Source organism: Corvus kubaryi, unplaced genomic scaffold (genome assembly GCF_017639235.1).
Source record: "Corvus kubaryi isolate FWS band 111438036 unplaced genomic scaffold, C.kubaryi_AGA036_p1.0 66, whole genome shotgun sequence".
In the NCBI taxonomy this organism is placed as follows: domain Eukaryota; kingdom Metazoa; phylum Chordata; class Aves; order Passeriformes; family Corvidae; genus Corvus; species Corvus kubaryi.
The window spans coordinates 22,975,828-22,999,281 of record NW_024582054.1 but is presented as its reverse complement, the minus strand read 5'-3'; the positions used below and the strand labels follow the sequence as shown (position 1 = coordinate 22,999,281).

Below are 23,454 nucleotides of genomic sequence, written 5' to 3'. Positions count from 1 at the left end.
ACATTTACCTAAGTAGATCCTGGATATTCCTCATCACTGCTACAGGAGTTAAAGTTTTAACTATCTAAATCTAGTGTTTGACATCAGTGACGCGAATGATCCCTACTACAGCATGCAAGCTTAGGGTAAGAGGCCTAAACTACTTCTTTTCCTCATGACCTACATTAGGATTGCTTTTATTTCTAGGCCAGAATGAAAAGTTCAGCTGAAAAAAACTGTTTCCTGGTGTGCAGAGGGCTTAGTAGCCTTTCTACCCACAAGCTGTTGCTTTCCTCCAGCCTTCCACAGTACAGATTGTGGCACAAATGCTCCAACCTGCCTGTGAAGTTACAGCAGTCAGAGCCATACACTTATTGTACTGACAAAAAAATCACCAGAGCATTACCTCTTTCAACGCAATCCGTAACTGGTGCTAAGTTGTCCAACAGTCCTTACAACTACATGCTGAAGAGTGGCTCAAACGTGAATTTCCCTTCTCCTGCTGCAATAGCCATGAAGTAAGCTCTAGATCCAGAAAGAAAGGCTACTGCAATTGTTCAAACTCACCTAGACCCTTGGAATGGTGATCCCAAGCTCTTGCTCTGACACAGCGTCTGTGAAACACTCACTCCTTTCATCTCTATGCATTATTTCTCATCTAAAGAAAAGTGGGTAACAAATCTTCCATGCCTCTGCGGACCTGGGGAGAAGTACAAGAATCATTCTAAATGTGGACTTGATAAGCACCTAAAATCAACAGAAGCAAAGCTGGGGTCTGAAACTGCTTAACTCAGAAAACACATAAGGGATTGTAGCACAGACATAATATGCTGAAACAGCATTTTAGGTACTGTTTGCATTTAAGTGGGTTGAGGAACGACATATCTGACTTCTCTCACTGTTATCCATCATTTAAATATAAGCTTTAAAATGACTAGTTTTATTATAGACCTTTGTATATTTTACAAATAATTTGGGTAAGAAAATCCCTTTGCAAGTAAAACAGCTCATTCTAAAGTTACTTTCTCAAAAAACCTAGAGCTGCTGTATTTTCCTGATCACAGGAAAGCTAATACAGAAGAGGTCATGGCATATAAAAATACAACTGCAAACATGACAGCACAAAATTTCTGGAATCGATTTTACAGGGGTGATTTGAACCCCTGCAGATTTGCACATTCTCCTTCAGATTTCTTCAATATTGGTCACTTCTGTAACCTATTGGATGGTATTATGGCAGCACTGTTTTGTTCAGAGCACAACTCTTCTGTCTCATTAGAATAGCAGAGACAAAGCTGCTTCAAAATGACTGCACTGCATTGACATTTTGAAGCACCTCTACTAGTTCATTAGCAGTACAGAAAATGCTGTTGAAATCACACAAAACTGCATCTGGACAAGATCAGTTTCAAAACTAACTCATTCTACTCATAAATCACAAGAAAATAATCTAGTTATTGCAAAGTTAGTGTTGTCAGCACTCAACTAGCAGAACATCTAACACCATGATTGCTACCACACTTCACCGAAAACCTACAAAAGAAGGAAAAAAAGCTGCTAAATATTTTTCAATACTGTGTTTAATAATTTTAGGCTTGTCTGTGTTTTTTAATGCTTTCTTTGCCAAACTTTGCATTCAAAAGTAAGGCTCCATCCTCTGACAATGAGGTCCCTTGTTTGGAGGCAACAGCTTCCAAAATCTTTTGTCCTTATAAGACCGATACGTAGTGAGAAATCATCACTGAAATCAAAATGGAGCTAGACCAAAGTGACTAGAAAGAGGCTTTGCATGCAGAATATTTCTTAAAAGAGGAAAAAGAAATCTTTCTCATTTTTACTGATCAAGGAAAACAATGAAAAGAAGCAAAACAATAATATTCCAAAATGGTTCAAAATTTGTCTCATGACTTACAGAAAAGTGACATCCATATGAGTGGGGCACAAAAGATCCAAAACAGGCCTAGTTCCATGGTAAGTAGAGTGGTCTAGTGAAGAGAAAAATCAGGCCCAGGAAAGGCAAGGAAGTTACTTCCAGATTGTTTTCAGAGCCTAAATTTAGCCAGCCAGGTTTGAAAGCATTGGCATGTGCATAATGAAAACTCTTGTCCTGTGTTTGAACATGGGGTGTCTCACTGTGTGTTTCAAACAGTATTTTTAAGGGTTCCTCAATACATTATTAATTGCAACAAACAACCACAAAGAAATAAAATAAATGAAAGTAAAAAACAAGCCAGCTGTAAACACCTGCAACCTCTTGTTCTCCTTAATCATTTAATTCCATACACCTATATTGAAATTTCACACTATGCCTTAGCAGGGCATTGTCACAGCAAAACACTAGAATGCTGATATTGTGCTAGGTCAAGAGTTAAGTAAGTTCATTCCACCCCTGCTATTTTGTGTTTTAAAGCAGTCCTTAGTCTAGGCAGACTCTCTCTGTTATTATTACTTCTTGAATGATAAGAGCTGGGATTGACCTTCAAAAGAGATTTAAATGGCCTTATCCGAAAAACAGTCTGTGAACATCTATAAACTAATGTGCTGCCTTTACACTTCCTTTCTCAGAGAGGAGGTGTAAAGGCAGCACATCAAAGTCAGCAAGGAACTTACAATAATGGATTTCAAAGTCAAAAATCTAATGCAAATCTAAGTATTTGCTTATAGACTCTTTGAAGTCTTGACAGATCAAGTTTAGAAGTATTTTCTTAGATGGTATCTACATAATCTAATAGAGATGATTTCAGGAACTGAGTAGATGTTTCCAGTAGATGTTTTGATTAGGGAACACCATTTTTCAATAACATTAACAAAGAATACATTTTTGTTTAATTTCATTTAAGTTTATGACACAATACTGAGAGGTTATAAATTATATTCTGCATCTGTGGAAACATTTTTATCTTAGGAGGAGAAACTGACAGATGCACAGGATAAAGGAGTTCCATCTCTGCTACGCTTATATAATATAATTGACTTTGTTAAAGGACATTTAGGTGTTGTTTGATTTACATCCTATGTCAGTTTAATGCATCAACCACGTAAGGTTCCACTTGTTTAAATATTTCATTTTAAAAGGTGCAGTAAGCTCATAACTTCACCAACATCCACTCTTCCCTGACTAAAATGGATTCTACAGTTTAATCTATTGCAGTAGAAGTAAATGAAGACTTCACTCTTCCCCTTGAGAGAGGAGCTGAGGCTGTCATTACTTATTACCATAAAAGTTGAAGGAGGTGCTAGAAAAAGTGTGACAGTAATTATATGGTGTTTTTCCTTTTTAAAAACAAAATGTGTAAAATTAAAATTGAAACATAAAAATAAATTTTTTTAAAAAGTAATGCTTGTGTTTCTTATTGAAACCATTCTTTATTGTTACTTCTGATGTCAGAATTTTTCTTTTAAGTAAAAAAAAAAAAGAGGAAAGTGTTTGGGTTTTTTCCAGGTTCAGTTTGATTTATGTTTATTTATTGACATATTATCAGAACAATACTTTTCAAATTAGATATACTTACAGCTGCTGGAATTATTTAAAGTGTGTTTTTAGACCTAGCCTGTACCAGAGAAGTTTTCCCGGTCCTAATATGCCAGAAAAAAAGCTGCTAGTGTGTGGACAGTTCAATATCCAGATGGAAATTATTTGTTGCTTGTATATTTTTATTTTGTGAGAGCTTTTGCTAGCAAGATTAAAAATAAACAACAATCTTAGCCAGCCTAACTTTACAAGAAATCATTTGCATAAGCTGAACTTGTTTATATGTTTTCTCTCTAAGATTTTAGAGGATTTCTGACACCCACCCCACCCCAAAACACATGAGGATATCTACTATAAATTACAAATCAGCCCTAAGTAATACTGGGCGTTTTAAAACAAACTTTGCAGCCTTAATTCTCAAATATTTTTAGAAAGAGCCAATATCTCACCCAACTTCTGAACATGGGCAAATTGAGGGTCTGAGACTGTATGTGGTATATAAAATAATATAGAGACTCCACAGAAAAGAAAGAGAAAATCTGGAGATACACTTTGTCTCTTGGTAGAATTTTCTTCAGTCTACAGATGGGTAAAACTACATAAGACACAGGACTCTGCAAATTCATCTGCTCAGTCTCATGTATGCAAGCTATCAGACAACACAATGATGCTGTCTTTCTTTTTTTCTTTTACATGGAATTTTTCTTACATACTCAGGAAAAATAGGGCAGGGAAATGGGATTTTAGTCTTTTGCATGTCACACAGTTATAATTACTTAAAATCAGCAAAGGTTGGAAAGTGTAAAGTGCCAAATACTCTCAGATGTGGTCTTGAACAGAAATATCTGCTATAAACTATATATACCCACGGAGCCTGACTGCTTCCCATAACAAAACATACAGAGCAAGACTGTAAAACTGAAGAGATGTTAAAATCTGATTTTTTTTTCAGACAGGTCATTATTCAGTCTAAGGTATTAAACTACTTAAACAAGCAGACAAGCTACTTTTCCTCCCTAAATTTCAAAATTATCTTGACTAAACTCCAACCACAAGGAGAGAATATACTTTGTTCATTACGCTGCCTGCTCCTTTCAGAACAGAATATTCCAAACCAGAATATATACAAATATACTTTCCCTCTTTCTTCTCTAGCAGATGTTTATAAGACAGCAACAGATTGAAACAGAGATTTTTACCTTTCACTCTCTGGATGACCTGAATAAACTATTTCACATCTCCCTTCTCTAATTTTCTGTCTTACAAATAGAAATGATGACACCGGATTCTGCAACTCTGTGACTCACAGATGTTTGTCCATGTAAGTTGGTATTATTTAATTTTCTTTCTTGGTACCTTGTTTGTTTTTTTTTTTTCCATTGGCACTGATTTCCAACTGTTTGATGACTTCTGTATCAGGTTACATGAATGCCAACCTACACAGAGTGCACTAGCGAGACAGTGCTCCCTTCCCAGGAGCTCACAGATATGCAAAGGCTCACAGCCACCCCCATCTCTCCCTGGCGATCCAGGGAAACTGCAGGGTTAGGCCAGTGCCTTGAGTGGAGCCACATTCACCCTTACTGTGGGGCTGAGGGATTTAAAACACCATGTCATGTTTGGTACTGTTGCCCTAGAGTACTTGTTTTTCTTTAATGAATTCATCCTTTTGAGCTATTTTGGGGGAAAAGAACCTTTCTTCTTCATGCTTGTGTTTGCTTTACTTTTGAGGTGTGATCAAAGTAAGTCCTGGCCGTGTAATCACTTAATGCATTTTGGCTGCAGTTTCAGCCTTCTTTGAAATTTATCCCTTTTCTCTTGCCTGTGACAGCCAAACTTTACCTCCAGGTAGTAAAGGAGGCTTACAAACTCTTTTATATATCACATCTGCTTTCAGCCCATTAATCACCCAGATTGTAGACAGTTTCTTCCTTCTCCTGTAGAGTATGATTTTGTCTAGACTAGGAATTAAAGAGTGAATTTTAGCATGGTCCAGCTAACACGTTTAAATGTGGACCAGGCTCTGTATCCTTTAACTCATGTTCAGCCAGGCAAGTTAAATACTTAGGAAGACATTATGCTTCAACATGACAAGTTTAACACATGCCAAAATATGATCTCCCTTGTTTAAATTACAGGTAAAATCTTGGCCCTTACAAAGTCAGTGTAAGTTTACTATTGATTTCAAATTACGCAGAATTTCCCACATAAATTTAAGCATACTTCTTTAAGAAGTATTGTGTAAAGAATTTACTTTAAAAATCAGAAGGTATTAATTAATGTATAAATTAATGTATAATTACTTGAGTAAGAGCAACTACTTACTACAGCTGTGATATAGGAGCTGAGAGTTACACTGTGATTCCGTGTCTTTAGGGACCCAACTCCTCTGCCGTTGTGGCCCAGCTGCACAGTGATACTGAACCACAGCTTCTCTCCGTGGAAGTTCAATTTAACCAGCCCATCAAGCATAATTTTATAAATAGCAGTCAATTTACCTTTTCAGGAGGTCTACCAGTTTTATTGTCCTTACATTTCTGGCTGCCAGTTTCCTGCTTTCTCCAAAGAATTCCATTCAGCTGGGATAGAAGTCTTCCTCTCCATCATAAGTAGTCCTGCTGTCAGAGGTTTCTCCACAGCCCCCATGTTCCATTTCCATGTTCTAACCCAGCATTCAACTGTCATGAGTACTGAAACAGTGATTTGTAATGCTGTGCTCTCACTCAGGATGCTGAAACGTCCAGCAGAAGAAAGCTGATTTGGGGAGGGAAGGTTCTTTGTGTTTTTCAAATCAATTAGTTCTTGGGCACACAAAGCAGAAGTACCACTTAGTTTATTCACCAGAGATTTGACAGAGACATAGAAAAATTTAGCAGTAAATGAAGGACCAAGGAAATAGGAAGAAAACTTTGATGGAGGAGATGGGCAGGTTTTTGTATATGGTGGCTTTTTCACCAGGAGCACACAAAGCCTTTGATCAGATTGCAGACAGGGACAGTGAATTAGCATGGAGATGTTCCTGGAGCCTGAACTTTCAAAACTGAGTTACAGATGATGGAGAACTGCCTCCTGCCAGCCTTCACCTCATAACAGAGAAAAGTCCAGCATTGCCTCTATTCTCTGATTTTGGAAGAAAGCATTTTGTTTTAAAGTATCCATTTGATTAATAAGTTTTGTATAAATGATTAATAAGCCATCAAGGTCTTTAATATCATTTTACCTTGGGTTTTGTTTACTCTCTATTTGCCTTCTAAAAAATGTTTATGCAACATTATGAGGCAATGCATATTTATCAAAGACTGCAGGTTAATGGAGGATGATCAGGAAAGCAGAGAGAAAACATGATTTGCCTATTAAGTTGAATTAGGAGAATTTGGAGGCAAAATGCATGGTAACTGTTATTCAGTGTCTGCCAAAACTTAAATCATCATCTTATACCAATGCGATGCCTCCCCTCCCAGAGTACATTGCAAGCTATGATAGAATCATTTCACACTACCTTCAAAACTCACCTACCTCTTGAGAAGTATCTTGTATCTATGCAGCAGTCTCACACAATATTTTTGGCTATTAAAATGAGCTCGAACACAGAGTGAAACATCAGACTGAACAATGTAAGGCAGAGTACTGCTAGCCAGCTGGAACATTGTGTACATGTATTTTTTTTTAAAAATTACATTGTTCTTAATGCCCCACAAATGGACAAGCTGTGAACAGAGGGGACATAACGAAAGTCAGTACAGAAAAGCCACACTGCAAGCTCACAAACGCACTCCCCTGCCGGGCACTTTACCATTTCAAATTTATCTCACAGGTCCTGTGGCAAAGCTAGGTACAGATGCACCAGCAGCAACCAGGAATAGGTTATATGGATGGTATTCCTTGCCAAGTGGGAGCTGCAGTCTCTCTTTTTAGTTTTGTTTTTTTTTTTTAATTTAGCACATATAATGAATTTCACAGAAGGTAATATCTGCTCTTCAGATAACAGGTCTGCACTGAAAAAAGTAACAATAAAACTATGTTAATGTGACCTTGAAGCTACAAAGCTTTAGTCTGAGGCATACCAGACTCTCAAGCAGTGTCCATCCTTTTATAAATTCAGCTTGATGATAAGTTAATGAAATAATAGTCTTTCCATATAAGACTGATCCACTACATCAACACAGACAACATGCATACTTTCTGATTACCTCTCATTGCTGTAACAATATATCTCAGAAGGAACTTTCCTATAGTTTACATATGCCTGTCAAATCATCATAGTCTAACAGCTCCAGGAATCCTAAGATCAATCTCCAAGATTGTGCTAAAACTCTATAGTGACTTGACCCTGAACTTTGGCACAAGCCTGCCCTTTCCTGCTCTGTTCCTTCTCACCCACCCAGAACACATGCATCAAATTAACAAGGAATGGAACATTTCATTAGTTTCGTTCACTTCTGTGGCTTAGCAAATTTTATGTATGCTGCTGGACTGGGAGGATCAAGTTTTACCATATTCTGCAGTCTCAGTCTATATGAAAGCATAATTGTTCTATTCATTCTCATGGAAGTAAGACTGACGTACCATAAGCACTCAGAAGATTTCAAGGGAGTGTTTGTTTACAGGACAAATGGGTCCCTAAAGTTTTGCTCTTAAAGCATATAGCCTTTGGGCATGTTTCAGCATCATGATTGGTGCTCATAACAGGAACGTTCAGCTAGTGTGCTCCCATATGAAGGGCAGAATCCAGTTTGAGATTAAAGGAAACCAGGTACAGTTCATGAAAAGAAAGTCTGACATGCTCAGTACACAGTTTACCTTCACATTAATACAAGTAGGAAGCAAGCAGTTTGTGTGTTAGGTTATGGTCTGGAACTTACAGGGCAATTGCAACAAAGGCAATAGCTTATTGTAGACAAAAAAAGCTGATAGGAGTCACGACCTCAGCTACAGTCCTTTGTTTACAGACTGAAAATGAAGACTGCAGACAGAGATGAGAGATTTCAATGTCATCTGGAGTTGTTTTGGATTTATTATGGAGTAAAACAACTCAGAAACCCATTCCACTGAACCTATTTGTGAAACAAGTTTGCAGACAACAGAAGAGGATAACTAAATATATTCAGACTGAATTGAAGTCTTTCTTTTGTAGGACAAAGATCAGTGTATCATCAAATAAATTTATTTTTTCTTACCAAAAAATGTATCATATTTGGTTAAAATTGTATCATTTTATTCTCTGCCCATTTCCACTGAGAGGGTGCTCAGAATTCTTTTTTCCAGAAATACAACAGCCAAAAGCTCAAGCATGTTAAGAAACCACACAACTGGAACACACTAACAAAAATACACCTTTTTTATTGGGTTTGACCTACCTTAAGTTTTAAATCAAACTAAAGCAATCAAATTTTTAAAGTCTGATCACCTGAGAAATAAGGATATTAAATATGATTAAATGTGATTGCATTTGAGTGTAAGGACTGTTCTTCCATTACTGCTTTGATTAAAAAAAGCAATCTGAGCTGTGAGGTAGAAAAGTTAAATGCAGCAAGAGAAAAAGAAAATGGCTTGAAGTTTGTTTCCTTTCTTTTTCAAAATATATTATTTCTTGTGTGAGAAAATAGCATGATTTTAAGTATGTGCTTTTGCAAAACCAAAAGCACATTGGCAAAATTTCTGTAACATAATATTCCTTCATGCTTTTTAATTATAGAAAATATGAAGATAAAAAAAGAAAGAATAAAAAGTTGTTCTTATGGGACTTCTGAGAACAAAAATAGGAGACACATTTTGAAATGAAAAGTGGACTGGAAACCTTAGTTCTTAAGCTGGAATTTAATTGGTGCAATATTGGACTTTAAAGAGTAATAAAGTTTGTGTCCTCAGGTTATGAGAAGAAAATTACCCATAACAATTTTTTGGATTATAATATCTTAGCTGCCTCACAAGTCTATCTTCTTCTGATATTATCATCATTACTCCTCTGATAATTTTCTGTGTTTCATACTCTTACCTCCAAGCATTTGGATGGTGCTGAGAACCCCAGTGAACTTTTCAGATATGAGGTGGAGATCAGCCACTGATCAAAATTAACTTGAACTGCAGAGTCTTCAGAGCTGTTTTCAGAAAGGCAAAATGTGTCGCTCCTCAGAGATGAGATAAATAGCAAAACCAGCACAGATCACTCTCACCTCTTAATTGAAAAGTTGGCTGCTGATCAGGAGCTGGCAGTGACCAACTCAAGCCATCAGGATGCCAATATATGTTTTGACCTTATTTCTCCACCTCAGAACAGATCAATCACAAATTAATGTTATATTAGTGAAAGCAGGGACTTTTATTGAAGAGAGAAATCTATAAAAAAAATCATCCAATGAAGTAGTGAAAAACAAGCTAGAGAGAAAACTAACCTAGACTGGCAGTGGAACTGTGTTTACTCAGTACAAGTAAAATAATCTGGAGTCTTAATTGCATCTAAACACAGTAACACAAAAAATCTTTGAAACATGACAACTGGTATATGAAAGGTTCATTTTATTTTTTGTTTGGTTTTTTTTTTTAATGCAGCAGAAGTTGCAATCACTTTTCTGGCTGAAATATCTATTCTAGTTTGCCACAAAGTATTATCTAAACAGGAACTCTTTATATTGTCAGTGTTCCAAACCATTGAATGCAAGAAAAAAAATCTCAAAAGGATTCTGGTTTTATAATAAAGTGGCACATTAGGATGAGTCTGAGTAGGAAACTTCTTTTTTTAAAGATGTTTGAATAGGTAAAATTGTGGGGACCACACAACTGAAACATTAGCCTCTGCATTTTTCATCCCTTATTCTTCTCTCATTTTAAAAGTGTTAAATGCAAATACTGAACACAGTAGTGTAACATCACAAAGTGATTCCTGGATGTGGCCCTCAAGTGGGTGCACACACCTGAATTCTCACCATTGGTGTATCAATCCTTCCCAATGCACATGGAGTGCCTGTCTGCACCTGTACATGAGGGAATCAACCCTGAAAAGGGGACTGACACCAAGAAAATATATTGGTGTGGTCTAAAGACTAATTTTCAAGCATGGAGCAAGTACCTCAAAAGTGCTTATGCAGTTAAGAATTGGATTTACATACCTGAAAGGCTTTAGGGCCAGACTTCCAAACTAAACATTTGTGGATCAGGTAAACTACTCATGGGACGAGTGAGTCTCTCCAAGCTTGACAGTTGTGTTTTACCTTGGTAAGAAACACAAGAAAGCTAAAGATAGCCCCTCTCTACTCATTCACACACATGTGCACATACTTGCAGTTCCTACCTTAAACTGAAAAGATGCCTAGGCAGGGAAAACAGACAAAAAGAGACATACAAAACTGTAATTTACAGCTGAGATACTGAGGGCACTGATGAGCCTGATAAGCTCTGGTGATTTATGGCAAGTATCAAAGAGGTTATTTTTCCCACCTGCCTACCATCCTTACCATGCAAAATATCTGTTCTTTAGCTATTGCCTCTGTTTTAAGGACACACACAGACTGGGAACTATGGTATTTGCAAAATAGGCGCAATAACCCTTCAGCTTTCTTCTCTATGACATTGGTGACTTCAGTCCCCCCAACAAGTACCACCAGAGCTCATGAGTCATAGTATCAAGACACAGAAAGAATTTGCTGAAGAATCACCTGCTGAGCTCATCAGTGCAGAAGTACAGCAAGACAATATCTTGCAGAACTAAAAATATAAGATTAGTTTTCTAATTCTAAGTCCAGGACCCATTTAAAATGCACATTTTCTGTTACAAGAATGAGAATGATGTATGATGATACCTCCAGAGACACAGATATGAGAGAGGCATGAAATTTATACAAGTTTCATTCTTAGAATGAAGACTAAACCTTTCCAAAATGAAGGAGGGAAAAAAACCCAACAATCAACCACCCCCCAAGAAAAAAAAACAAGAAACAACATAAAAACAAGGCACTCCAGGACACTGAAACAGATGGAGCGTGCCAGCATTTGCTTCAGCAAGGGAAAAAAAAAAGAGTTTATAATGGAGGCGCTGAAACAAGTTTAATTATAGAAACATGAATGACATCCCTATAATAAAGTAAACCAACAAGTCAAATGAATGTCCTTGCCCTTTATTACAGAGCTGTGGTCATTTCCTCTCTGATATGAAAGCTATGGAAGCTTGCCTCCCTGTTACTGGTTCTTCTTACACTATCCTGAGGTTTAGAAAAAATGCGAAGCTCAGAGGCACAACACTCTTGTAAAACTGAAGAGCATTTATTTCTCATTTTTAAGCCTTGGTTTGCTAGGACAGCGTCACAAGATAAACAGCCTTGTTTTCATAAGGGCCTTGGTACAGCAGGAATTATATTCATTCTAAATTTCAGTGCCATTATGCTAACATTTCACATGAAGCAAAAAGTGCTTCCTCACATATCAGTATGGAAATGTGAAAGATACCCTGGCTTAATGCTACTTTAAGAGATCAGAATTCATCTTTCAACATGTGTATCACTCTCTCAGTAGCATAACAGAGTAAAATTATATTATTGTTCTGTGCCCAGGGAAATAAAAAAGGCATCTCTTTTTTAGGATATAGAGTAAATTCTGATTGCATCTTATGATTTAGTTAGAGCATGATGCAAAATCTGATGAAATCAATTGGATCCTGTGCATTGATTTCAAAGGGTTTTCAAACCTGCACTGTGGTGGGAAGACATTTGTGAATTGTTTGCTCTTTTTTATCAAACATTAAATCACTTAAGAATCTTACAGATTTTATAAACCTCTACTTGGTTTCAAGGAATTTACGTTGTTGTAAATCTCTCCACAATTTACTCAATAAACTGGATAGATGTGATCCAAGTCAGAAAAGTATGTATGCTCATATTTATAACTCAAACCAAATATCCTTTTACTCTATTATCTGTTTTGCCACTTCTTTAATATAACAAAAATATTTCTGTTTCAGGTGAAACATTTGAGAAACACCTCTTCCAAATAACATGCCAAGCTTCCAAACCCCACGTCCATCACAAAGCACGGTCACTAAACGTGCATTTGTGCAGTAACTGGAAAGTGCCATTTAGGATCAGAGCTCCTTTGGGTCTCTAAGAGCAAAAAGTCTTACCTTCAGATGCTCACAGCCTCAGAAAATGGTGACTCACAAATAATTAAAGCAAGGCAGAGGTTTTGGGCTAAAATGAGAGGAGTTGGATAGCGGCAAACAGAAAGACAAGTTGCTCCAGAGGAGTCCAAGCAGCTCATAGAACAGCCCTGGCTCCTAGAAGAGTCCTGGCTCCATGCAGTGGCAGCACCCCTATGCCAATAATGTTTCTGAGGGGACAGATGTGGTCCCTATCTCATTTCTGGTAACATCCTACCTAAAGCTTTGCCCTTTAGTCCACCTTGAACATTCCTCCGTGGGCCAAAAATAATATGACCCTTAGCAGAACTATTTCTTCCTGATTAAGGCTGTAACACAAATGGACCAAAGCCAGGAAATTTAAAATTAAGCTGACACTTTGTCCTTTAATTCTAGCTGCTAAAGAGAAGAAGAAGAAAAAAGAAAATCAGCTTCACAGAACAAGTTCTCCAGCCTTAAGTTTTAATGAAGTTTTGGTGTCCTGTTTTTTATGGCTTATGTCCCAGGCCTATCATTATTCAGTGGGTTGATTTTTTTTTTTTTTTTTATTATATTTTTTGCATTTAACTTCCTCACTTTTTGAAGTAAAAAGAAGGGAGGAAGAAGTCTTTAATGGCAAGTTCTCCAATGCATATTAATTATCTAAGAGACCAGAATGACTGCTTTGGTTAAATATGTACTTACAAATCTTTTCATATGTACATTATTTACTAATAGACTAGAACTGTTCTAAAGGCATCCATTTCTGTCTGAGAAGGTGTAGTGGTTTGGTCCAAAATACTCAGAAGGTAAATATATCTTTAAAGTTTTTAATTAAGTGACATTATTTGAGAAAGAGCAACTCTTCTGATAGAAGCCCCCAGTGTGTAGTTCTGATTTCCCTGCTCAAAGAACTCACCCAGAGACACTGGGAATTCGTCCCTTTAGGTAAAATTTACACTGCTCAAGAGTCACAAAAAATGTTTTACAAAAGGCATCCCTACTTCACAAATATTTAGGAGAGAATCTCCTTTTCTCATCTGCCACAAAAGATCTGTGCCTTCAGGTTTATGACTTTCATTCAGCACTGCAACTCCTACTGGTTTCAGTTCTTAGATCAGCTGTCAACTTATAATATATACACTTTATACTCCTCAAGTTCTGCTCTGAATAGTGCCTGACCAGGACAGAAAAAAAAATCTGACTCCAGTCAGTTGTAATATGAGTGGAGAATGTTTGCAATCCAGAACTCAAATTGAACATTTGGTTTATGTCATTCCTCCATCTTGTAATCGTCCAGTTTTTGGGGTTCAAACTTTGCATTAAGAACTTGTGGATTTGTTGGTGATGTTCAAAAGTATAGGCATTGCTTCTCACTGCTTGTTTTGTTTAATCCATGTGCCTTCCATGAAAGCATATAAAACCAGGGGACAAAACCATGGCATTAAGCATTAAAAAATAATAATAATCCTTTTAGTCTAGAGAAAAAGTTTTGAATTTTCACTCAAAAGTTTGCTAGTGAGTCAAATTCTACATAAACCTCTTCTGGACTTATTTCCACATTCAAACTGCAAACTACTAGAGGCTTTTGCATAACTTCAGATTTTGTTGTGAAGAGCTTATGCAGCTCTAATCTGCACATGAAACTCAGACTGACATCAACAGCTGGTTTATGCAGGAATCAAGGGCACAACATGCAGTCAAGATCCCCTCTGCAGATAACCCAAAAGCAGAGCTTTGACCTTATAGCTCAGCAGAAAAAGCTTGATGCCAGTTGAAATACTGGTGATCTGAAAATATTCACATTCAAACCTCAAACAAATGTTTGAAACATAGAATAAAACAAAAATTCTTGCTTGGAGTTTATATCCATTTTACTTCTTTGTGCTATCATGAAATTTTATATTTTTTATGGAGACCTGTTTAAGAGACATCATTTGTGAATTTAGAACAGACTCTCAACCTGCTTTCCATCTTCATGCTAGTGATTTCAGCCAGCAAATAATTGTGGCTACTCATTCTGTGTCTGCAGTTTTGGGAACAAGTGGGATACCTTTGTCCATGACTGCCCTGAAGCAACAGCAACATATCCGAAACGGCAGGATCCGAAAGGCATTCTGAAGCATAACTTCACTTTACAGTGTCCACTTCCAGAAAGGGTGATTCTCTGGTTTAAGGCCTAAACACTGGAGAGAAGAAGAAGTTCTTTTAGACTAATATGCTTTGTTCAGTCTCATTTTCTTTTGTTGGAAACTGAGATAATACTTGTATGAACTTCTAAAGTTGTGCTGTTGAAATACTGTGTTTTGCCTGACAGAACAGGCAGCCCATTTCCCAGAAATACAGTGTCTTGTCTGCCCTTAGAAAATAGGGACCAACTGATGAGTTAATTTTAAACTGTCAGCCCCAGCCAAAATCCAAGATTCAATCGCACCTTTCCTTTGGTGAAGGCAGGAATGAGGGCCCGAGCTTAGTGATTTCTCACAGATAGTCTCTACAATAAACTGAAAGTTACATAGAAGAGGGGATCAAGGTGGGCCCAGACTGGGAAAAACTGTTATCTGCAAATGAACTTCACTGCAGGTTCTCTTTCAAACTAACCAGGCCCTGATGATGTACAAAGCAGAAGTGCTTCAGGGTTTTATTCACCAAAAACTTCGGGAGATAACTTTGTTAACACTTTTATTTTAGGGAAAATATAGTTTGCAATAAGGGAACAGTCCAAACAGATTTAAAATAATCAATGTCCTGTGCTTTTAAAGAAAGAACAAAAAACCTGCTAAGAATTTGCATTAATTATGAATTAGGCCTTCTTGTGAAGGATTTTCACTACAAATTGGTCACTGTGGTGTCAGATTAGACTATACAGCATGATGGCTTGAGTACAACCCATTGCACCCTTTCTATTATTTTTAGAAATATTCTTCCTGAGTCAAAATCATATTTATGAAAAGTCAAAAGGCTTTTTAGTGAGAGAGAAAGAACTCTGCTTCAGAAAAGAAAAAAATATGTGAAATTATTATTAACATTCATTTCCATTTAGTATTTTGCACTGTAATGGTTTCTTGACCAAAATAATTACATGTGGCAATGTGAACCAAAGGCTTAATATCTATTATACAACTTAAATGCAAATTAGAATCTGAATCTTTGTTTGCTTTAACGCAAAAGACCGCATAGGATATGGAAGCTTATTTAGAACTGACCACAAGTATTGTCATGTCTATATGCAAGGAGCAGATTTAAGGTTGTTTAACAAGGCTGAATAATGTTTGTTGTATTTTTTCAGCTGGGTTTCTAGGGTGGTTTTGTTTTTATTCTCAGCTGTTAAATCGTAACATTCCCCTAATTATTTCTGTCATAGTTACAAACTTCCTATCAGCATTTTACTGGAATTTTTAGAATAGAAGATTTCAGTGTATTAAAATATTGTCACAGGATTATGATCCTCCGTTAACAGATAAATTTACAGAGTAGAATCATAGAATGGTTTGGGAGGGATCTGAAAGATCATCTAGTTCCAATCCCACTGCTGTGGCCAGGGAACCTTCCACTGGACCAGGTTACTCAGAGCCCCATCCCTGGCCTTGAACACTTCCAGGGATGAGATGTTCACAACCTCTATGGGCAACCTGTTCCAGCTGCCTCGCCACCCTCAAAGTAAAGAATTTCATCTTAATATTGAATCTAAACCTACCCTCCTTTACATTAAGGCCATTCCCCCTTGTCCTATTTTCACTACATGCCCTTGTAAAAAGTGTCTCTCCAGCCCTCTAGCAGCCCCCTTTAGGTACTGGAAGGTGCTGTAAGGTCTCGTCAGAGCCTTCTCTGTTACAGTGGGGATACTGCAATACGTATATCAATCAATGAGGCCCGTGGAAAAGAAATAGATATGGACCGATTCTTGATAGATGTTTCAGAGATGTTTATTTCTTCAGCCGCATGGCCGGGGCTCTGCCGAGGAACTGAGGCAATCACGGGACCTGAGGGTCCTTCTGCCCGTGTAGGGGAACACAAAACAACCCACGGGGAACAAGGCTGAGCAGGGGCAGGAAAACCCTGTGCCTCCCCCCAGGGCCCCTCTCCCAGGACCCCATGGCGGGGGGGGAGGGCCACAACATCTCAGCCGTTTATTTTTAACAAAAAGAGATTTAGAACTTAACATTGAAAACAACTGGATAAACATGAGATAACAAGGACAGTTTCAAAACAAAACAAGCCACCCTCCTGAGTCTTTAAATGCTCAAACAGATTCTCTGGAACATCTTAAGGCTGACAGAAGGGAGACAGGACTCTCTGGGCATGCTTTGTGGGGAAACTGAGGCAGGAGAGGGTTTCTTCCATTTGTACATGTTGGAACTCTAAACAACAATAGTTAATTTCTTCCCTCCCCCTCTTCATCCCCCACTCAGCATTGGAAAGGGATTTTTGGGGAAACAATTGGCAAAGGCGTGGTTTTGTGAGGGAAACCATGGGTGAAAAAATGGATTGGGAATACACTGGGGGTAATAGGATATAGGGTAAAAGGGAAAGGTGGGATTAGGAAAGGGAGACTGTAGGGGGGGCTTATAATGGAGATATTGTCTAACATGACTACAATTTTTAGCATATATACTGCCTTTCACGAAAACATCATCGGGCCCAGTAACCTCTGCTGCTTGTAACCCTTTTCTACCTTGCACAATTTTGAACTCTACTACTTCTCCATCTCCTAAGCTTGGGATGTATTTTTCAGGGTTATTCTTTTTAATAGCAGTTCTATGAACGAACATGTCTTCTTGGTTGTCGCATCTTGTTATGAAATCATAATTTTGTTTAACATTATACCATTTTACTATTCCTAAAACCTTAGCTACAGTGATTTTTTCCTTTTTCCAAGTGGTTGCTGTTTTCTGTCTCGCTGCGTTTTTGCTTTCTCTTTCGTTTTCGCTCACGTTGGAACTGCCAGGGTTGTCAGTGCTGCCGGGGCCGCCAGGGCTGCTTGTGCCTACGCGCTCTTCCTGGGGTCCCATTCAGGGCTGCACGGGCCGGGCTGCGCAGCTCAGCTCCCCGTGTGCCGCCACCACCTCTGCTCTCAGCTGCGCTGCCACTGCTTGGGGCTGCACCCATGTCTCAGCCGGGCCCCCGAGCGACGACCCCCCCATGCCCTGCTCCAGTGCGTGTTTCGGCTGGGTGCAGCTCCACTCCACCACCGCCAGCCGCTGCCCGCGTGCCACTCCTCTCATGGGGCTCGCTCCACCACGCGCTGCACAGGGCTGGGCGGGCTCCCGCCACACCTGGCTCTGCTGCCGACACTGCAGCTCGCGTCGCTCTGCCCGCGTGCAGGAACTACCTTGCTGCTGCTCAGAGAGGGCTCGGTCCACGTGGCCTGGGTCGCATGGTCCCTGAAGCAGTTTTAACGTTGCAAGGACACAGCTGACATTGTTCAACAGTCTCGGTAATTAAATAATATTCACAAAAATATTCTTCCATCGGCATATATTTTGACTCAGAAATTAACTGTGTCCAAACGGTCTTCCAAAAGTCTTTGGTAAGAATCAAATCCCAAGAAACATAGAAAAAGTGCTTAAACAACCATGCCAGGAAGTGTTTCAGTTCCTTTGGAGCTTGAATTAAGCTAGAATTTACAAATCGTTGTTCAAGGATCTTTTCAAGTTTAAGATAATTGTCCATATGCGGCTCTGAGAGCTGAGAGTCTTTCCATGGTTGCTCCATAGTTTAGAGATGGAATAGCCAAACAAAAACAAGAAGAGAAATCCAGAGTTTACTCACAAATCAGTCACTGTCCTTAGGGATCAGGGATCGCTCTGCTCGCAATTCTCTACCATTTGTTGCAGCGGGGATACTGCAACACGTGGATCAGACAACGAGGCCCGTGGAAAAGAAATATATATGGACCAGTTCTTGATAGATGTTTCAGAGATGTTTATTTCTCCAGCCGCGTGGCTGAGGATCTGCTGAGCAACTGCGGCAATTACAGGACCCGAGGGTCCTTGCCCACGCAGGGGAACAGAAAACAACCAATGGGGAACGAGGCTGACCAGGGGCTCAGGAAACCCTGTGTCTCCCCCCCAGGCCCCTCTCCCAGGACCACATGGCAGGGGGAAGGGACCCTGACACTTCTCCTCTCCAGGTTGAACAACCCCAACTCTCAGCCCGTTTTCACAGCAGAACTGCTCCAGCCCTCTGATCAACTCAGTGGCTTTCCTCTGGACTCATGCCAACAGGTCCACATTTTTCTTGTGTTGAGAGCCCCAGACCTGGATGCAGCATTCCAAGTGGGGTACGATGGATGCAGGTAATAAAATGAAGGCAGTCTGTTGGATTAATTGGAGTGGTGTTTCTCTCTGTAAATCCTACTTCATACCAATCAGTCTTGGCCTGATCGCTTTGCTTACTTGCTTTGCAGAGAATAAGCCCAGGACTCAGCTCAGTAAGCCACTTTCCCTAACCACTTTTTCAGGTCAGAAAATCATTCATTTCACAGCAAACTTATTCTGCCCTCTCTCCCTCCCTCAATACACACACAAGCACAGAGCATGTCTCTCCCCGAGTGTGCGTTTTACAAGCTTAGCAAAAAGCCCTACACAAACTGTCCAAAGCATACAATTCCTAAAGGGTCATAATTCAGTCAACTGAAAACTGACTTTTTCACCTACAGAAGCGCACCTCACGAGTTACAGTCTTTTTCTGTAGCTTTCCACCACTACCCTTGCTTAGAAAGCTATTCATAAAGAAAAGAGTCACAAGGCCTTTGTGTGAATACACAGAAAACTATTTCTCTCCCCACTTTTCTGAAAGAAACTCAAATTTCACCTCTGCCCCTAACCAACTTTTCTCTTTTAAACCATTTCAGTATAGGAAAAATTTGGTCCAAGTGGTGCCATTTTCAGAAACCTATGTATGACTGAAAAGAAGCAGGGACTAAGCACAGAATATCAGCATTGGTATTTTGTTAGCTGTGACTTGACCTAACTTGACAGATTTATATTTTAATGTGGATTTCCTCCCACCAGGGAGATTGTTATGCCCCATAAATCCAATATTCACAGAACTCCAGTATTAGGTAGGACTGAGGGATGTAAAGTACTAGTGACAAACAGTTTGCCTGGGGTACCAAAAGAGAAACTGAAGTCTCTAGCTTTGGAAAGGATCCAGCCATCCTCTCCACACAAGGAAACAACTGTCTCTCCCAGCCACAAATTCCCAGCACCATCTGAGGCTAAAAAGCACATTTAAAATTGACAGGGTTAAGAAATCTGGAAGCAACAGGTAGGGGTTGTTATCCACGCTTCTGTGGTTAGCAAGTTATTACACCTCTGCAATAGCTTGAGACTGCCAGAATTGAATGCACTTGGGTTCTCCACTTCCTTGAAGATGCGAGCTTCAGTCTCCTTCTCAAGAGCAAGGTATAAAGAGATTACTAGCAACATCATCTCATACCTTCTCCTATCCAACCTTGTAAATCTGAGGCTGCCCTTGGTTTAAAAGCACTGATATTAAAATACCAACAGTGCTTCTCTCCTTGTGTCTTTCCCACTCTTCGCTCTTTTTGCAGATTTCAAGGTGATGACAAAAGAGAGAACAGTCTTAGCATTTGTTAATACCCACTTGACCCACAAAAGAAATTCACTAACATTCGCAGCTTCTAATTTAAAAACCATTAGACCGTTCCGCTTGGCGGACCAGATCTAAATATTCTTAAAGGGGTGGTTTAATTTAATCATTACCTTAACAAGCCCCCTTTTAAAATGATGATCCGCCAAATTCAGGGGATTTGTTTTGGAATCTGATCCAATAACTGGCTTTGTACAAAGAGAAGCATAGCCGCATCTGATTTGGTTCAGAACGGGGTGATAATCATGAAAATTACTTTGCATATTTAATCACTGTGAAAACATGAGTACAAACTACTTTCTAGAGATTACCTTAAAAAAAAAAAGCTTCAGGCTTTGCAGCAAGCATGCCAAGTACTTTGATTTACAGAGAATTATTTGGATTTTATAGAAAGCTCAGTGTTTCAAAGACTTCAAGCTAGTCAGCCACTGGCAAAGAAAAATTACTAAATAGTAGAAGGAAAAGTTTTTCTTGGAAAAAAATTATGTTAACACCAATTGTGGAGGTTTATGTTTGTGGGATTTTTTTAAGTTTGTGTCACTTAACAACCTAGGTTTCAAGCAAATACCTTACTCAAAACCTCTCTGATCTTGTCAAGAGGGCGGAGACACAGTCTCTCCAGGTTTTACCTGGCATGTTTCCTCACGGTCAGAGGCGAGTCAGAAGCCAGCAAGTCAGGGCTGTGGTCAGGACTTTCACAAAGTTTAAGTTAGGAGAGTTTGCATCAGGACTGCTCTCTGGTATGTACACAGGGCTTATGGCGGGGAAAAAAGGTCTGTCAAGGCACAGAAGTGTCATCATCATCTAGCTTCAGATTTCTATCTGGATGTCGTTAGTTGAGGTTCAGCTACACATAGAGAATTTAGAGACAAATGCCTAGAGAAATTAATTTTTCTCACCTAGATCAGACAGATAAATAAAAGTACACTGAGCAGTAGTTAGCAAAAAAAACATATACATATACATGACTTGCAAATATTTCCCCAAGCCGAAGCAACTGGATGCCAGATGAGTATTCCATGGCATGTAAAACTAAATTTGCTGCTGAGATAAACAGGTATAGCTCCACTTAATCTGTCTGAGTTGCCTCTGCTTAACACTTGAAGTGAATTAGGCCCTACTTTTACTGTCAGTTGCTTTTAAATCCTTATACTGTGATACAGTAATGTTTGTAAATAACCCAGCATCTGAGAGCTACAGTGTAGGCAGAATATCTGAGGGATAATTGTCACAGGCATCTTAGATAATGAAGCCTGCTCTAACAAATATTTGTAGGAATCATCTCAGAGGTGTCTGCCTGTCTGTAGCTACCATGTGTGTACAAAATTCATGAAAAAGCATGCCTAAATTTTCTGTGGAAACTGGTGTAATATGTACATATTCATATGAAATATATGTCATACAGCCTGCTCTATTATAGACACCCATTTTTATATGTTATACACACAAATATATACACGTGAACATATATATATACACACCTGTATCTTTTTGCATACTTTTCTTATATAGTACATATTCCTCTAAGCATTATATGTTCCACAGCTTCAGCAGACTAGAGGTTAATGAACAGGCTTTTTCTCACATATGCACAGAACAGATAATTTTCTTTACTGTTCACGATAAGTTGAAGGAGCATTTGAGTGACAGACCAATTTGTCAATCAACTACAAAGTGTTGAAGAAGCTTCCTCTGCATAATTTTACACGCAGAGATCAAATGTGACCTCTGATTGTACAGTGGGTATGGACAGTCAAGGTTACGGAGTCCAAAGGAGTCATGCAAATCAGTTACCTTTTCTGAGTGCCTTGACTTTCTAAGGTTATCTGTGTGCTAAAATAATCACAGGATTTTAAGAGAAAGATGAAAAATGCTTCTTTATTATTTTATGTGTTTGTATGCATGTGTGAGGAAGGTGTATGTATGAATTTATTGTGGAGCTTGAATGTATGTGTTTTTACTTTATAGCCTGAATTATTTTTTAAGGTCTCAACACAGAGCCCCTGGATCTGACATCTCATGCAGTTTCTCTTGAAAGCTATATTTTAATAGCAGCTCCGTTCATTTAATGTTAGCCACTTCAGATGATTTCTTTGCTAAAACCTGAATTATGAAAATCACTTGTCAATTACCCTGGGTAGCTGTGTAAAAGAATTATTGCACATTCACAGTGAAAAGAAAACTTTATTTTCACCACTTTCCAGTAAAAGCTAATTCAGAATAACTCCATTTAACAGTTATTTTATGCTGAAATACTGAATACCTCAGGGAGTCTTTTAGGGATTTTAAAGTCTCTTTATTTATAAATGATTCATGCTGCATTTTCAGAAAAACCTACAATTAGTGTGGGAAGCACAGAGACTCCTTTGGGAAAGGTAAAAAAACTCAACAAAATATACATGCATTATATACAGTCTTTTTATCTATTGTTGTTTTGCAGTGGACTACAAAAAGAAAAGAACTGGAAAAAATGGCTAGGAGATATTTTATCTAACCTTTTAAATATATGCCTCAGTGGACAGTATGTTGTGAAGTAGTTACCCTTATGATTTGTACAGCCCACAAAATTCTTTTAATGCAGATTTCATTTTGGCTTGCACTTTCCAACCCCAGTTATAAATGAGCAATCTAGCTAAGAGGAGAAGCTTTCTGTGGTAAAACAGGAGGACAAACCATCCCTTCCACCTGCCCCTTGTGAGAGTGATGGTCACGAATGTTTCTGTATTTGCTGCCTGGGGTGGTGCTATAACTTCAAGGTCTTTGTAATGCTCACACCAGCAGGCATCAAAGATCACACAGGCTCATTTGGCTTCATGGGGAATCCTTCTGCTCACAAGCCGGAAGACAGATACATATTGCTCTAGTTGCCAGCACTGCAGGAGTTTATGCAACCCCTGTCCTTGTCACATGGGTGGGAGGAATGAGCAGGCAAAGGCAATGAGTGGCTCAAGACCCTCAGCACACACCCCTAAGGCTCCCATGGCTTCACTCTTGATGTGGCTGCCCTTGTTGGAGCCCTGGATTAGCCTGGAGTCCTGCTTTATGCGCTGGTGTTACATTAGAGACACACAGGATGGCATCAGGTTAAGGGTCAAGCTCCAGCATGTCTATATGCCTTAATGAAATTACACTCAGGAGCACATCCGGAAGGGGCAGAGTGGCACTAGGGTTGAAGGCTGGATATTTTACTATATATATATATATATATATATATATAGTAAAATATATATATATATATCTTCTGAAAGAAGATAAGGATATATATATATATATATATATATAT

At 38.7% G+C, this 23,454-nt stretch overlaps 1 long non-coding RNA gene across 1 annotated transcript in view; it reads right to left on the bottom strand.

The window, feature by feature from the left end:
- LOC121673960 overlaps positions 1-23,454 on the bottom strand; it is a 163,938-nt gene that overhangs the window by 33,897 nt on the left and 106,587 nt on the right. Inside the window, exons 4-8 of the long non-coding RNA XR_006019375.1 lie at positions 14,608-14,740; positions 10,558-10,659; positions 9,447-9,549; positions 5,950-6,129; positions 547-679 (exon numbers count right to left, since the gene is read on the bottom strand). This is a non-coding gene — a long non-coding RNA (uncharacterized LOC121673960). The remainder of the gene's footprint in view (positions 1-546; positions 680-5,949; positions 6,130-9,446; positions 9,550-10,557; positions 10,660-14,607; positions 14,741-23,454) is intronic.